The 6915-nt window shown below is 43.8% G+C and overlaps 1 protein-coding gene across 4 annotated transcripts in view; it reads left to right on the top strand.

Annotated features, from left to right (window-relative positions):
- The window catches only part of ZHX3 (zinc fingers and homeoboxes 3), a 120204-nt gene that overhangs the window by 16173 nt on the left and 97116 nt on the right, over positions 1 to 6915 (top strand). The window contains exon 1 of one of the 4 annotated variants that reach the window (XM_015563916.1): positions 488 to 619. The exons of the other annotated variants lie outside the window; for them this stretch is intronic. The gene's annotated coding sequence lies outside the window, so the exon portion shown is untranslated. Of the gene's footprint in view, positions 1 to 487; positions 620 to 6915 lie in introns of those variants that run through there. 4 annotated transcript variants of the gene reach the window in all.

Raw genomic sequence — 6915 nt, 5'->3', positions numbered from 1 at the left:
TGTCCCCGCCACTGTCACTTCCCATGTCTGTGTGTGTCTCTGCCTGTCAGCCCCCTGTGTCTGCGCGAGCTCCTTCCCGCCACGTCTGACCCCCCCCGGCCCTGCCCGCAGTGTCCGCGTACCCCTCCCGCCTGCTGCCCGACTCTTACTGTCAGCCGCCAGCACCTCCATGCTGGGAGGCTCCGCCCCTTCCCCCCGAAGCCCCGCCCTTCGCCCATCTGTCATCACCCCCTCCCCCAGCTTCAGGCTCGGGCGTCCTGGGGGCGTGGGGTGCCACCGCTCCTAGGGTTCACTGTAGCTCAGGTCAGCCAGACAGTTGCGAAAGGAGCAACGAGGGGGGTGTGGAGGGAAAGTGGGGGTGCACAGATGCCCGTCCGCCCGCCCGTGTGAGGGTGCGTGTCCGAGGGTGCTCCGGGGGGCGACACGTGCGCCCGAGAGCAGGGAGGGGAGTGCGGGGACGGCCTGACTGACGGGAGGCGGAGATGCTGGGAGGTCAGAGCCACTTGCTCCGACTCCCGCCGGCCCGACATACCTGCGGGGAAGGCCCGGCCACTGCCTCTGGTCTAAAGAGCGCCAGTTCGACTAGGGAGGCAGATGAATCTGGACTCGACCCGTTGGGGTCCAGAAGGATCCTGAATCCTGGAACCCTGGTTGGGCCTCTTGAAGACAGAAAACCCGGGCGCCGCGTTCCCGGGTGCCGCGCGTGGCGTGTGAGCGGTGTTGGAGGCCAGTGAGACCTTCCCGGTTTGGGATTTTCATTCAGAGAAGCCTGTTGAACGTGATGGAGTGGTGGGTGGGATGTGGCGCTCAGGTGCAAAGTGTTTGAGAGCCCGAGTCACTTGGAGTTGAGTGGTTTGCATTTCTGAGGAGTGATTGTCCTGAGTTTGTGCCCTGGGAGAAACTGTTAAATGATGGGGGTGGGGGGTAAAGTAGTAGGGAGGGCATATACTCTTTTCTGTTTTAAATTATGTGGACACATAGTAATTTACTCATGAGACCCCCACTTATCCTTGCTTTAAAAAAGGATTCCTGTAGTTTCCATTTATGCACATTCTTTTTTATTTAAATATATTTTATTGATTTTTTACAGAGAGGAAGGGAGAGGGATAGAGAGTTAGAAACACCTATGAGAGAGAAACATCCATCAGCTGCCTCCTGCACACTCCCTACTGGGGATGTGCCCGCAATCAAGGTACATGCCCTTGACCGGAATCGAACCCGGGACCCTTCAGTCCCCAGGCTGATGCTCTATCCACTGAGCCAAACCAGTTAGGACTAGACACATACTTGTATATTGTTATCTTGATGCTCTGTATTTGTAGTAACCTAGTATTGCAATATTTCAAAACTAAGAGAAAATGCGTCCTAAAACAATTTGGTATTTTGCTGGAGAATTCTCAATCACGGGGAAAGAACCCAAAGTACACTTCATTAGCTGGAACAACTTATTCTGGCTTAATTTGTTTCTAAGAGACATACAGTGGAAAAATCCAGAAGCAGCAAAATAGTATCAAAGAATCTTAAGAAATTAATGAAAAGGGCTTTCTATTGCTGCCCTGGAAAGATGGTAATCAAAGTTGCTTTAGAGGACAGAGCTACTATCTATACTAATAAAAGCCCAAAGCCTAGGTGGTCCTCGTGCCATCACGGGATACCCTCACATCATCACAAGATGGCTGCCACAAGGTGGCCACCACAATATGGCCGGAAGGGGAGGGCAGTTGGGGGCCATGTGGCTGACAGGGGAAGGCAGTTGGGGGTGATCAGGCCTGCTGGGGAGGGCAGTTGGGGGCCATTTGGCCTGCAGGGGAGGGCAATTGGGGGCCATCGGGCCGGCAGGGGAAGGCAGTTGGGGGCCATCGGGCTGGCAGGCGAGTGGTTAGGAGCCAGCAGTCCCAGATTGTGAGAGGGATGTCCGACTGCCGGCAGTTGGACATCCCCTGAGGGGTCCCAGATTGGAGAGGGTGCAGGCTGGGCAGAGGGATACCCCCCTCCCACGCACGAATTTCATGCAACAGGCCTCTAGTGTAATGATAAACATATTAACCAAGTTGGTTTTGTGACCTTGATACATTGAACAGCACTTGACTTGTGCAGTGCTTCATTACAGGCAAACATTGAATAGAAAGTCGAGTAATTTTTGGAGAAAATGTTTCCCATGCTTTATTTATTTTTTCCCCATAATTAAAATTTCAGACTAAGGCAGTCTCACAGTGGGAGTGCTCCCCCCCCTTAAGATAACATTTAAATTTTCAAAAGTAATTCATGTGTAAGGCAGAAAACTAGAAAAACCAAAACCTAAGGAAAAAAAATCACAATCCCACAAACCATAGTAAATCACAGTATTTATCTTTTTAGTTTTTTGTTCCTATGTGTACTTTTTTACAAAATGCTACCATACTATAAGATTGTTTTATTGTATTTTTTTAAAACTTATAAATAGATTGAGAGATAGCTACTTGTTTTGTTTTTATGAGTAAGAACGTGTGTTCCCTTTGTGATCTTTTTAAAAAGTTAGAACCTCTGTTAGAGCACTCCAATAGCTTCTCATTTTAAAGTAAAATCTGAAGTTCTTGCCTGTCAGGCTATCTCCCTGTCTTCACTTTCAGCCATGCTGGACGGTTCTCTTTGCTATGCCTTAAAAACTTCAAGCATACCCTGGGCTCAATGACTTTGCACTTGCTGTTCCTCTGTCTAGAACTCTGTTCCCTGTATATCATGGTGTTGGCCTCAAGTCTCTGCTCAGGTATAACCATCAGGCTTTCCCTGATCATTGTGGGTAATATACACTTCATTCTCCAGCCCTCCTTCAACTCACTTATTTATCTTCATAGCACTTACACCACTTGGCAAATACATATGTATTTACTTGTTGTTTTATTGGCTCTCCCATTAACCCCTAAATGTGAGACTTTTTCACTGATGTAACCTCAGGGCCCAGAATAGCACCTGACACTTATGGGTGCTTAATCAATATTTTGTTGAATGAATGAATGGATGCTCATTATCCATCAATTCATGTGACCTTCCTGGTAGCCTTCTAGGCTTTTACATAGCTACATCATGAAATGAAATAACAATCCCTTACAAGTCAGGCCAGTCCTATCCTTATCTGAATAGAAGAATTTTACAAAGTGAGTCTTATGATTGTACAAAAGAATTTCAATCTTGATTTAATTTCACAATGACGGAAAGGAACAGTTTTGGCAAATGTTACTGATTTTCCTTCTTATACATCATCCCTTGTGAAACATTGGAATATTTTAAACATATAAAGTATCCCAGTTATGTTTACAACTATGATTTCAATTTGATAGTTCTTAGTGACAGTATAAGCCTCAAGAGCATGGTGAGTTTTTTGGGTTAACAAATACCCAGAGATATAATTACAGCTTTTATGTGTTTTCATTTGAGGAGTAGCTGTTATATTTACATATTTTTCCTGGCAATTCTATCCTTTTCAGCTCCTTGCTTATCAGTTTTTGGATGGCCGGGAAAGTACACTTAAGTTTTTTAACATTTTAAAATAAATTCTTGAACTCTTGAGCATTTTATACCTCTCATATGACTCTTGGACTGTTTGAAAGGACCAGTTTCATCTTTCAGGATGAAAAGACATTGATAATAAAACATATAATTCCATTTTTATTATAAGGATGGGAAAAATTGTATATTAAGGTAGAATGTTTACAGAGAGGACACAGTGTGAGAGTAAGCTTTTTAAAGCCTTGAATTTCAAGTAGTGAGTTTTTGAAAAAAAATCTTATTTTTGCTCTTAAGGAAAAGGATCCTTCTGAATATAGTCCAAACAGAGAACTTAAAAAATTTGCCTCTTATGCTTCCAATATACAGAAACTTTCGGGAAAAATCCAAAATGAATTCTTTTTTCTTTTAAAAGCCTAAAGGTAATATGTTAAGAATTTATTTTTAATTTTTCTGTGTGTTTTTAACATTACTACGATTAGTGTTAGATTACCAACCTGATTTATTATTTCTTCTCTTTTCTCATTTGATTACCTCCCTTCTCTGATCATATTCTCTCCCTAAATGATCTCATCTATTCCCAGGATTTAATACCCTCTGGGTGCAGATGACTCCCTCAGTTACACCCCCCGCCTGGACCTTTTTCTGGTTCCAGACTTGCATTTTCAACTACCTCCTTCCTGTTATCTCTACTTGCTTGCCTCACAGTGATCTCAAAGTTCACACATATTTAACATTGATCTCTCAGTCTTCCTCTTAAACTTCCAAATTAGTATTCCTCATTCCTGGTCCCTTCCTCCCCTCTCCCCAGCCTTCCCTGTTTCATTGTCATTACTGTTCACTCAATGTTCAGGCCAGAAAATCATCTTTGATTCTTCCTGATTCCTCACTCCACATTCAATCCATCCGTGTGGCCTCGTGGCCTAGTCTACAGAATAGCGCAAATCGTCTATTCCCTCCACACTCCTAATCTATCCACCATCTTCTCTCAGCTGGGTGTCTCTACCTGTTACCTGGTCTCTCCTAACTTCCACTTTTACCTTCTTCTACCCCATTCTCCCCTCTACAGCCAGGGTGATCCTACTAAAAATCTAAACCAGATCACGTTAGCTTCTTGCTTAGTGGCTTCCCACTGCACTTAACCCACATCCACACTTCTTACTCAGAGATGTCAGGCCTTGTCTCCCGCTCTGCCTCCTCTCCAGCTTGCCATGCTGGTATCAGGTTGGAGTACTGTCAGTTCCTCAAATATGCCAAGTCCCTCTACAGACCCTTCCCTCTGCCCTGCACTCTCCTCCGCCCCCCTCTTCTCATAGAGCCTTCTCAAACACTGAGGGGCCTGTCCTGATCACTTCTATAGTAACTCCCCACTGTCCCTTCTCTCAGTACATGTGCATTTCCTGCTTAGCCAAAATTCCAAGTATCCTATATAATAAAAGCCTAGCGACTATAACAGCAGAATGACTGGAATGACCGCTTGACCAGTCACTATGAGGTGCACTGACCACCTCTTGGTCCTTTTCCCCTGGCCAGCAGGCTCTGATCGCCGATGGCGAACAGAGACCAGGGGTAGGTGGCAGGGGATGCGGGTGGCACCAGGCCAAGGCCCCTGCCCTGTGCCGATCACCCCACACACAGAGGGCCACTGGCAGTGGGGGTGGGGCCAGTGTGTGGCTGATCTCTCGGTCCCTCCCCCAGCTGTCAAGCTCCCATTGCTGGATGGCGAACGGGGAACCCGAGTGGGTGGCTGCTGGCAGCCAGGGAAGATGGCCCTGATCACAGGCTAGACCTGGGGACCATACCCACACATGATTTTGTGCACTGGACCTCTAGTTTCATTTATATGTGTGTTTTCTTCTTTATTGTCTACTCCCCTGATAGGCACAAGATCTATGAGGCAGGGGAAGCCTTGGAATGTTGATGGTACAGTCCTGGCACCCCGTGCTCTGCTTAGAATCCAGTAGATGCAGGGCCTTGAGGCCTTTTGAACAATATTAATATAACAGCTAACTTTTTTTGAGACTTACTTTGTGCCAGGTCCATTACTAAAGTGTGTTCATGCATATCTCTAAATATCTGGGAGAACCCTTAATTAAGGTGGTTATTACATTAGCATTTCTATTTTTAGTTGAGAAAATTGAGCTTAGAGAAGTTAATTTTAAAAAATATATTTTTAAATTGATTTTAGAGAGGAAGAAAGAGAGAGATAGAAGCATCAATAATGAGAGAGAATCATTGATCTGCTGCCTCCTGCACGCCCCCTACTGGGGATCAAACCCACAACCCTGGGCATGTGCCCTGACTGGCAACCTCGACCTCCTGGTTCATAGGTTGATGCTCAACCACTGAGCCACCCTGGCCAGGCAAGAAGTTAAGTAATTTTTAAAGTTACATAGCTAACAAAGTGCTGGAGTTAAGATTTGAATCTACATAATCTGACTATAGAAATGTCTCTCTCACTCATTATGCTTTCTAATATGTATGGAGTAGAAATGAATGAATAGGAAATATGCCATAATATTAATATTTGATGATTTCTCGTCGTTTTGTTTCTAAGCATACATTGGAGTATAAAAAATCAGAATGCTTGGGTTGGGATTCTGCATTAACTGGGAAGTTTCTGATAAGTTTGTATTCAGGGTCTGTGTTTTAATTTTACCTTTGCCACTTTCCAGCTGAAAACCCTTGGGCAAATTACTTAACATATCTAAGTCTGTCTTTTCAGCTATAAATGGAGAAAAAGAATAATTCTGATCTCATAGGCTCATTGTAAGGACCATAATTATACACACAAAAAACCCAGTCAGTGTTAGCTATTAATATTATAAGAAGGGAAAAAAGCCCCCCCCCAAAAAAAAAGACTTGTGTAGCCCCATCAACAAATTACAGTTTGGGTAAGTGTGACAAAAAGATCATAACAATATTATCTCACTGACTCTGGTTTTGAATTTATTAAAATTATCAGGGAATTAATGATTTGCCTTGGGATTTATAATTATTCTTTTGCTGCATGGCAACTTTATGTTTGGATTTAAACTTCTTAAATGTTTGTAGTTAAAACAGTTTCCTTCCTTCCTTCCTTCCTTCCTTCCTTCCTTCCTTCCTTCCTTCCTTCCTTCCTTCCTCCCTCCCTCCCTCCCTCCCTCCCTTCCTTCCTTCCTTTCTTCCTTTTTTTTTTCCCGACTACTAGATAGCTTTGGAAATTAGCTTTTGCTGCAGATTTGAAAATGTTTCTTAATGAATTCAACTTACAATTACAAGACAGAACCATGCTTATATGTGGAACTTATACTATAATAAGTCATTTAGTCAACTAATGTTATTTCCTGAATCATTAGTAATGCCAAGTTATTCTATTCATTTCTTGTGTTGTCAAATGTTAAAACAAGATCTGCATCCTACAGGTATTTGGAATAGGTACATTTTCCAAAA

This window comes from Myotis davidii, unplaced genomic scaffold (assembly GCF_000327345.1).
Source record: "Myotis davidii unplaced genomic scaffold, ASM32734v1 scaffold199, whole genome shotgun sequence".
Lineage (NCBI taxonomy): Eukaryota > Metazoa > Chordata > Mammalia > Chiroptera > Vespertilionidae > Myotis > Myotis davidii.
Note: the sequence above shows the minus strand (reverse complement) of the source record. Positions and strands in the feature narration are given on the sequence as shown.